Raw genomic sequence first — 11,115 nt, 5'->3', positions numbered from 1 at the left:
ATGGGATGGAGGGACTTTTGGGCACTCAGGTTACCAGCTCTAGAGAGATCTCTTCCCTTCCAGGGAAATAGTTATAATAATAATTTCCTTCTCCTGGTCCTTTAGCCTTTCCATATTATTCATTTTTCTTCTTTTTCTTTATTTTTTCTTCTCTCACCAAGATTCCAGACTTGGCACCTAGAATGGAGATTTGGGTAACAACAATAATAAAGATTGTAGTAATAATAATAATAATAATTATATACAATGACAATATTATAATGTCACTGTTCATTGTTATATTATTTTATATTGTTATATTATATGTATTGTTATAATAAATATAATAATAATACAATATAAATAATAACAATAATAACAACTAAAATTATATAGTGCTTATTATGATTTTGTGATCTCATCAATTTGGATCTAGTTTCCATAGTGCAGTGTTGATCTTTCCACATCTTCTTATATCCTCTGTGAATCTTATTCCATAACATGTTATAAACTCTCTACAGGGATCCATTCATCATGCTTGTGGATTAGCTAGAGAGTGTGCAGAAGAGGAGAAGCAGAATGGTGAAAGGGCTTGAGTCTATGTCATCTGCAAATCATTTAAAAGAATAGGGAATATTTAGCCTGTGGAAGAGATGGCTCATGGGAATATAGCAGCTATTTTTAAGTATTTGAAAGGTTGTCATGTGGGAAATGGATTAGATTTGTTTTGTTTGGTCCCAAAAGCAGGCAATATGTAAAACATTTTAATAAGAAATTTAGTCTTATTTAATGTCAAGAATAACTTTCTAATTGGAAATTAAGTGGATGCTATTAATTGGGGAATGCCTGAATATGTTATGGTATATAAATTTAATGAAATATATTGTTCTATAAGAAAAGAAATAGGATGCAGGCTGATTTTAGAAAAGCCTGGAGAGACTTATAAGAATTGATGTTAAATGAAGTGTAGAACCAAGAGAACACTGTACACAGCAACAAGATTATGTGATGATTAACTGTGATGGACTTGTCTATTTTTAACAACAAGATGATTCAAGGCAAATCTAGTAGATCTGCAATGGAAAGAGCCATCTACATCCAGAGAGAGAGCTATGGAGACTGAATGTGGATAAAATGTGGATAAAAGCATAGTGTGTTCACTTTTTGTTGTTGTTGTTTGCTTGCATTTTTTTTTCTTGTGTTTTTTCTTTTACCTTTTGATCTGATTTTTCTTGCACAACATGATGAATATGAAAAATATGTTTAGAAAATTTGCACATGCTAACTTAAAATGGATTGCTTATTGTCTATGAGGGGGAGGTGAGGAGGGAGAGAAAAATTTGGAACACGAGGTTTAGCAAAGGTGAATGTTGAAAAACTATTTTTGCATGTATTTTGGAAAAATTAAATCTATTAAAATAAAAACAAAAAAAAATAATTTCCTAACAATTAATTTCCTGAAGTAGAATGGGTTACTTCAAGAGATAGTGGGTTTCCTCTCAATAGAATTCTTCTGCAGATTCTGTATGACCACTTGTCAAGTGTGTTATATTAGGACTACCTTTAAATTAGAATTAGAATAAATTAGATTAGAATTAATTATGTATTAGCATTGATGGCCACCACACTCCCTTGTAATTTGTACATTTGGGAATTCTTTGTAATTCTTTGATATCTTCATGACACATTGCAAAATGTGTTTAACTTATAGTTTCAGAAGACTTGGATTCAAATCACACCTCTGATCCTTATAAGCTGGATATGCATAATACTATATCTCCCTTATCCTTAGTTTTCTCATCTGCAAAATGGGGATATTAATACCTATAGGATTTATGCCAAAGGCTAGTCCCTCCCTCCAGATGAGCTTCAGCTGTAAATTAATACTGTTGCTGCCAATGATGACATTGAGGATTGTGGTTTACCAAGTACATAGTGTCTTAAGGCTTACAAAGTATTTTTATATCATTTTCTGACCTTTGAAAGGAACCAAAGAGGCATAGTAAATAAATAGTATGGACTTTAATAAGAAGAAAGCATCTGATATATTATCAATGTGGTGAAGAGAGAAGATGAAAAATGAATAAAGGAAAGATTAAAAGGAACTGAACTGCAACTATAGATATACATCTGTAGAGTATCCTCTGTTTAAAAAAAACAGAGCAATTTAAAATTGTCTTGACTTTCTAATAATTGCTTTCTTCATTTATAGGAACATGGCATATTGCTGGTCCTGAATGGCTGCTCTCTAGTATGGCTTCTAGTACTTGTAATTGCTAGATTAAGTAAACCTGAAGTTCAATTAGTGAGGAAAATCTCTAGGACATCAGAATGCCCAGGGTATTGTGCCTGGGTACAGAGATTTACACAGGAGGCATGAATTTGGAAAAGGGAGAAAAAAAGAAGGGAAAAGATTTTTTTAAGATAGAAGGAAGAAATAGAAAGTCACATTGAAAAAGGCTATTGAGTGTTCCTGAATATTGTTGACTACAACTGTGCTGGACCAATATTATGTCATGGGAGCAGTAGATGTCAGACTTAAAATACGTTCTCAGAATATATAGGCTGGGATCAGAAAGGGTGCCATCAGGAAGACATCCAGGTACAGTGAAGAGAAATTGCAGTTAGAATCAAAGAACTTATGAACTGGGATTTGCTATTCCCTACTTGGGGCAATTATGTAGGGCAGTGAATACAGCTCTGGGCACCGAAGTTCAGATCTGGTCTCAGACACTAGTTGTGTGACTCTGGGTAAGTTACTGAACTCTATATGCTTCCGTTCCCTCATCTGTAAAATGAGCTAGAGAAGGAAATAACAAAGCACTTCATTATCTTTGCCAAGAAAATCCTAAATGGCATCACAAAGAATTGGACACAACAGTGACTGTAACCTTGGGCAGGTGTTCACTTCCCTGTGAATTAGTTTTCTAAATTGTAAAATGAGAATAATTGAACAGATGATCTTTGAGATTCCTTTTCTTTTTATATCTATAATCTTTTGATTTCATGTATAAACAGAGTTTCTGCCTTTCTCATATCTCTGGAAGTTGGACATCAACCACTCCTGCTTAGAAAATTATATCCTATAAAAACAGACTGCTTCAGTTTGGCTTTCTGTTCAGAGATGCTTAGGAAGATCACAGGGATTTACTTTCCATATGGTTTCTTACTTCTTTCTAGAACTGCACTATGAGGAAAGCTATAGCCCAAGAGGGAATGAGATTCTCCACAATGAAGGTCAAGAAAGGTAAATGGAGAGCTAGAAGAACTTCTTGATGCATATGAGAGGATTATAATAGATAAAAGAGAATACAAAATTACTTAAAGGACATTTTCTCTGCCAACAAGGACAAATTGTTGGTTTCTTTAGTCCTTTTTTCATGAAGAGGACCAATGATATCAGGAGGATGATGTTTTGGCTTTCTAGGAAATTAGATTTAAGTGAGGCAGGGCTGTGCAAAATCATTAGCCATCTCTATCTTCCAGAGTTATTGGAGTCCAGAGGCAAGATCACTAAAAGGATAGGGAATATTTTTGCAATGTAGGTCCTTTTCCCTTTTTAATAATATCTTTGAGATACAGACTAGGTCTAATAATTATATTGCTGGATCAAAGTTCATGCATTTTTATATCTTTTTAGGCATAGTTCAAATTGCTCTCTAATTTTCCTACATCCTCTCCAAATCATTTTTCTTTTTTAAATCATATTGACCGATATGAGAGGTCAGAGTTGTTTTATTTTGCATTTTTCTAACCAAACGTGATTTAGAAAACTTCTTCATATGCCTCAATTTATTCATCTGTAAAATGCTTGTTAATATTCTTTGGCTACATCAATTGAGGAATGGCTTATATTCTTATAAATTTGAGAAAAAAAAAGCCTTTGTCAGAGATGTTTGCTATAACGATTATTTCCAGCTTTCTACTTTTTCTTCAAATGTTAGCTACACTGGATTTGTTTATGCAAAAGTGTTTTAATTTAACATAACAAAAATTATCCATTTTACATTTTATAATGCTATCTTGTTTGGTTGTGAATTCTTTCCTTCTCTATAGATCTGTCACCTTTTTTATTTCCTTCTTTTTTGTTTGTTTGTTTGTATTTATCAAATTCTGTGAAGAAAGAGTCGATGTCCTCCACAAGTATAGTTTTGCTATCTATTTCTTCCTGTAACTCACTTTTCTGTTTTAAAAAATGTGGGTGCTAACCCACTTGTTGCATATATGGTTATTATTGATATTGCTTCATTCTCTATCATATTTTTGTCAAGATGTAGTTTCCTTTCTTATGTATTTCAATTAGATCTTTTTTGCTTTTACTTTGTCGGAAATCATGATTTATCTCTCTCTCTCTTTTTTTTTTTTTTTTTTTTTTTTACTTCAGCTGAAGCATAATATATTCTGTTCCAACTCCTTCCTTCATTACTCTGTGTATCTCTCTGCTTCAAATTTGTTTCTTGTAAACAACATATTGTAGGATTCTAGTTTTTGATCCACTTTGTATCAGCTTCAATTTTATGGGAAAGTTCATCTTATTCACATTAACAATTATAATTGCTGTGTATTTCCCTTCATCCCATTTTTCCTTTCACCCTTTCTCTCCTTGACAGTGTTTTGCTTATGATCTGCCTTCTCTTTTATGTCAGTCCCCATCACTCCCACTTTAATCTCCTCTTCTACTTTCCCATCAGGTAAAAATTCATTTTTTTTTATATTCAACTGATTGTGTGTTATTCTTTTTTTGAGCCAATGCCAATTAAAGTAAGATTCAAGTGATGTCCATTCATCGGTCCTCCCATGTTTTCTTCCACTTTAACAGCTTTTTTCATGCTTCTTCATATGAAATAATTTATCCCATTCTGCCTCTCCCTTTCTCCTTTACCCAGTTTGCTCCTCTTTCTCATCCCTTAATTAATTTTTATATCTTTCCCTCAAATTCACCTTATTTCCATACCCTCTATGTATATTCCTTCTATCTATACAATTAATGATATAATATTTTACAGAATAAAACATATTATTTTTCTATATAAGAATGTAAACAGGTCAGCTCCACTGAATCCCTTATGTTTTCTTTTATCTTTTTAGGTTTCTCTTGGGTCTTGATATTGGGGATCACTTCTTTTGTTTAATTCTGTTATTTTCTTTATAAAAGTTAGAAATCATTCTATTTCATTAATTATATTTCTCTTGAAATATGAGGCTTAATTTTTCCAAGAAAGTGGTTCTTGGTTGTAGTTCTAGCTCCTTAACTTTCTGGAATATCATGTTCCATGACCTCCAGTCCTTTAATGTTATATTTGTTAAGTTCTCTATAATCTTACTTATGCCTCCCCAATATTTGAATTGTTTCTTTTTGGCCACTTGCAACACTTTTTCCTTGATCTCATAGCTCTGAAATCTGACCTAAAATGTTATTTTGGGATCTCTTTCCCAAAGTTATTGGTGAAGTCTTTCAACTTTATTTTACTTTACAACTATAAAATATCAGGTCCATTTTCTCTGATAATTTCTGGAGAGAGGCTGTAAAGATCTTCCTTCTGATTATGACTTTCAGGTAGTTCAATGATTCTGACATTGTCTCTTCCACATCTATTTTCCAGATACGTTGTTTTTCCAATGAGGTATTTTATAATTTTTCTTTTTTTAAATTCCTTTGAATTTGTTTGATTGATTCTTGATGTCTCAGAGTTTAGTTTCAACTTGTCTGGAGTTATTTTCTATAGCAAATTTTTGTGCTTTTTTTTCTATTTGGTAAATTGTATTTTTCTTCAGTGGATTTTTATATCCATTTAGTCAATACTACATTTTAAGTAGTTGTTTTCTAAGCTGTTGACCCAATTTTCACAATTCTTTGGCATCACTCTCATTTCTTTTCCCAGTTTTTTCTGCTTCTCTTAGATGATTTTTAAGTTCTTTTTTTAACTAATCCATGAATTCCTTCTGGACTTGGGACCATTTTTCTTCGAGGTTTTACCTACAGATGATCTGCCATTGTCATGCTCATCTTAGTTGGTGTCACCATAATAACTTTCTGTAGTGAAATTGTGTTGTTGTTGTTATTTGTTCATTTTCTTTTTTTCCTTTTCCCTCTCTTTTAAATTTGAGTTCAGCTTCCTGGATGAGGGTTGAGGGGATTGAGGGAAGTACACTATTTCAGCTTTTTGTGCATATCCTGCCCTGCAGGCCATGACCATTTACCTAGTGCTGCATTGATGTTGCCCTGAGATCCATGGAAGACCCTCATATCTGATGCTGTGCTGAGGGTGAGTGGTGGTTGGATGACTGTATTGCAGTTTACCTGATGCTGATAGTGTCTGGGATTGCTGAGGTCAATAGGGTGTTTCTGTTTTTCCTTCTGTGATTCTGAGGCATGTGGCTGTCTGTCTCTGGGGGCTACTTGTTTGCTTAAGGCTATGCTGAAACAAGATGGTTTTCTGAGCTAGAGTCTGCCTATTTCCCTTGCTATGCTGAGACGTGTGGAGGATCCTGGTGTTGATGTCTGCCTGTTCCACTATGCTGGAGCTCAGGATCTAATACTGGTTTGCTGAGATGGGGGTTGCTGCTGGCTTGCTGGAATGCTTCCTGTCCTGAACTATGCTCCCCTTTTACCTCACTGAGACAGACCTTTCTTGCCGATCTTCCAAGTTTCTTAGGATAAAGGTTTGTTTTATCCTATCTTTTTGCTGATTCTCCTTTTCCAGGTTTTGTGGGGCATGCTATTTTATGGTTGATTGGAGATGAATATGGGAGAGTTTTGGCGATTCACTGCTTATTCCACCATTTTGGCTCTTGGAATTCTCTTCAAGTGAATTTACACAAAGATGGAATGTTTATCAACTTTTCCTGTGATAGGAAAAGATTCTCAAGCATTAGTATTACCTAAAGTGGAATAGTAAGTTCCCTGTCACTGAATACCTTTAAATGAAAATTGGATAGTCACTTGATGGGGATGTTGGAGATGAATACAGATAATATTTGGATTAAATTATTTCAGAAATCTCTTCAAAATCTGAATTCTATGAATGGGGGCAACTGTGGCAAAACAGTGTGTTATCTCTTGCCAGAAATCAAATCTTATGCTGTGGTCCAGGAAAAAAATGTTATTTAAAATTCCATTTACATTTCTAGCCTTTACTTCAAATAATCTCTTTTCCCTTTCAAAGTTATGGCTTTTAACTGAAAGGAAAGATGAAAATATCACTTGTGTCTCAAAGTACTTCAGTTTCCTATTCAGGATTTCAAAGTCACTAGACATGTACTCCAAATTTCTTTGGACATTAGTATCATTCATTCCAACATCAATTATTTGAATAAGATAGTGCTCAGTGTGTTTGAAAAGTCTTACCAGGTTCTCTGTGATATAGTTCATATAAGCTCCAGGAAGAAAGCACACTTCCCAATTAGTTATAACAGAGCTGTGTATGACTTCTCTAACCATCAGTAGGGAATCACCAGAGACCACCATGTGTTCCCACATTTTGTGGAACATAGTATGTTTCTTTTTTAGTACATCCAGATTCACTGTATGTGTGTGTAAAACCCATATTGTTTAGTTTTTCTGTTTTCTTCTACTCATGAGCCACTTATTAGAAGTTTTGATCCCCCTTCTCATTTTCTTTCTTACTCCCTCTTAGTATCTTTTCCTCCTTTCTAAGCTGGAGTATGGAAAGACATTCCTTGAGTCCTTGCAGGGACTGCCTTGAGAGCAGCTGGGGGCAGAGTGGATAGAGTATTGGACCTGGGATCAGGAAAATGTAAGTTTAAATTTGGCTTTAGATACTTATTAGTTGTATGACCTTGAGCAAGTTATTAACCTGTTGGCTTCAGTTTCCTCATCTGTAAAATGAACATAATGGTAGCACTTATCTCTTAGTGCTGCTATGAGGCATAAACAATAATATTTTTATTATACTAAGGAAATCCTTGTTTAATTACATAAATTAAAATTGTAAATTTAAAAACAAGATAATATTTGTAAAACACACTTACTTAGTACAGTGCCTGGTATATAGTAGGTACAATATATGAATGCTTATTCCATTCTATTCCTTTCCTGTTCTTTTCAAATATGAGGACCAGTCTGCATTTATATTTACATTTGCATTTGTAGGACATATAGTATCCCCCCCTAACAAAAAGAAAAAAAATGTATATATCTACAATGTACTCAAACATCTGCCTCCATTTATATATCTCTTGAGGACCTTGACTGAAACTATAGTCTTTTGGGGAAAAACTCCTCATTCAGACTGCCATGTTTTTGTTTTTGTTTTTAATGCATGTTCACAAATGGTTTAGTAGACATTGTGGGGATGATCCTAAGAATGTTGCCTTAAAACCAGTTTAATTCCTCTTATTCCCTGCTAGTATGGCTAAAGTTTTAGCAATTAACAATAATTTGCTTAACTGTCAACAGAAACTCCTTCAGCAATCTCCCCTCCTTCAACTAGAAATTTTTTAATATCCCTTTATACACTTGCCAGATTCATTTGCTGGACTGGCCTCTAACATCCTGTCACTTACATATTTAGATAAAACATATATCAAAACTAGAAATAAAAATATTAGTTAAATCCATATTGGAGGTCTTGTCCAGGTGAGGAGGGGTTGAATACAACTGGGAAAAAACAAACAAAAAAAATCCTTAGTTCAAAAAGTTGCTGACCTAACTTTGCATTTCTATTGCATTGTCCTCTAGGGTTGCGTTTTTATCATATAATTCTTTATGATATCAGTCTCTATGGTTACTTTAAAAAGAAATGGGGCCTGGAAATATGACCAAATTTTGAAACCACAAACAACAGTGTAGAAAAAAATCCCATCAAAAAGTCAGCAAATCCTAAAGTATAACTTGGGGATTTGACATAAGGGTCCTAGAAAGAAAGAAAATAGAAAAATGTTACCGTGAGGAAATTGAGTGATTTTGCAAGGTAGAATTTTTGATGTGAGGTTCTAGAGTAATGTTATTACAATTCACAATAGATTTTGGAAAGCACTGGAAAAATAGGAGGAATTAGCAATAAGGGTAACCAAACTGGGAGGGTTCAGAAAGGAAACAAGCATTTATTGTGTACTTAATAAATAAACTTAGCAAATAATAAGCTTAAATAAACTAGATGTATTTAATAAATAACTAGGCACTATACTGAATACAATGTTCCTCACAACAATCCTGGGACATAAGGACGATTATTATCTCCATTTTTCAGTTAAGGAAACCGAGGCGGGCAAAGGTTAGATGACTTCTATGAACACACAGGTTTTATTGACTTCAAGCCCAGTACTCTATATACTGTGCCAACTAATTGCATTTGACTTTTATATCTGAATAGGAGTAAGCTATTGAAAATATTGTGTGAATGTCTGGCTGTTGAGCAAGAAAATAATTTTATTTTCAATCCATCCATGATCTAATTGGAATGAAAACTCTCTCCATCAATGTGGTTTACAACATACTCATATCCTTTGGCACCTTATGCAAGTTGTGTCCATGTCTCCTTCAGAGAAAATATACTTCAGATACCAAATATCTTCCCCTGGTTATTTTCATGTTTTGTAGATACAAATGCAACCTCACTTTGGCTATATTAGAAGCTCATCACATTTTCCAGCATGCTCATGATGATATCCTTTATACCACTTTTTTTTATGAATTTTTTACGGAGGATCTTGGGTATAAAATCTAAAATCGGAATCTAGCTTATTTGTGTGACATTTGGCCTTGGGGAAAAGGAGTCTCTCCAAAAGAGAGAGTGATTTTGGGATTGAGTTTATTTTCACATTGTTCTAGTAGTTTGACTTTACAAAGTACCCTATAAAGTGATGGATGCCAGAGTCCAAAAAAATAAATTAATATTGATTAGAAACTTTTATCTAGGGAAAAAAGAAAATATCCAACTTAGAAAAAAATAATCAATATTTTGCAAAAGCGCCTTCTACTTATTGTTTCTACTAGCTGGTAGAACTTGAAAGTTCTGCTTCAGAGATTACATATATTCCAACACAAATTATCTAAAAGTCCAGATTTTTCAAGTACCACTTTTATCTGATGTACTAAGGAGATAGCTCCCTCAGAGTCAGAAAAACTTTAGTTCAAGGGACAACTCAGACACAAGGCTATGTGATCCTGAACCCATCATTTAACCTTTTAGTACCCTAGGCAATTCACCAAAGATGATGCAGATTTGCTTTCATTCATAGAAAGGTCTCCATACCAATGAAACATTGACACAGGATTCCTTAAAATTAGCTAATTATTTAATTGTTTTTATGAGTTATAGAAATAACCCATTGGTGTGCTTTGTAAACTATCACTGTTAATCTTCCATTCATCCAATTCATTCCTTCAATAAAATTGCCCTTATAACAAATAAATGTATCTAAGCAACACAAAATGATACAATGGCTATGTCTTAAAGTACAAAACTTTTCCAATAATTTGTTACCAGTTGTCTTCTTGGTCTCACCTCTACTACACTCCCTTAAGCTCATCACTAGATCATCATGGAGATTGCTTCAGCTTTGATACTTCACTCACCAATATCCTCCTTTGCTTCTGCCTCTCTGATTGGAGGGCAGAGTAAAAAACTCCCCCAATGAAATTTCCTTTACAGAGGGCTCCTATTCCTCCCATCTTTTCCCTTGTCACTAGCTGCTCTGTTTGCTTTCAACTTCACTATCTCTACAACCATTACCACCACCATACAATCACCATCATTATCATCATTTTCATGTCCTACTCCTATTCTGAGTACTCTCTGTCTTTCTCATTTCCTTCTCCCACTTTACCTTCTCTCTATATATCCCATTAAATTATAAGCTCCTTGAGGATGAAAACTGTATTTTTTTTTTGTTTTTGTATCCAACACTGAGTACAATAAGGAACACACACAGTAGGAGATTAATAAGTATTTATTACTTTGTATTACCAATTTACCACCTCTTTACTGTTAAGCAGGAAGCCTGCTTTGCCATGTCTTCTGAATTTTTATGTATTGATCAAAATTTATTCTGATTTTATTTAGAAAAATAATTCCTCTAAAAAGAGTGAGAGTTCAAAATATATAAAACATTTTCATAGGGAATAAAATCCTCCTTAAGAAATTGTGACTGCTGAGACTCAAATTCAGGGTC

This window comes from Sminthopsis crassicaudata, chromosome 1 (genome assembly GCF_048593235.1).
Source record: "Sminthopsis crassicaudata isolate SCR6 chromosome 1, ASM4859323v1, whole genome shotgun sequence".
Lineage (NCBI taxonomy): Eukaryota > Metazoa > Chordata > Mammalia > Dasyuromorphia > Dasyuridae > Sminthopsis > Sminthopsis crassicaudata.
The sequence above is the reverse complement of the archived record's forward strand: the minus strand, read 5'-3'. Positions refer to the sequence as shown.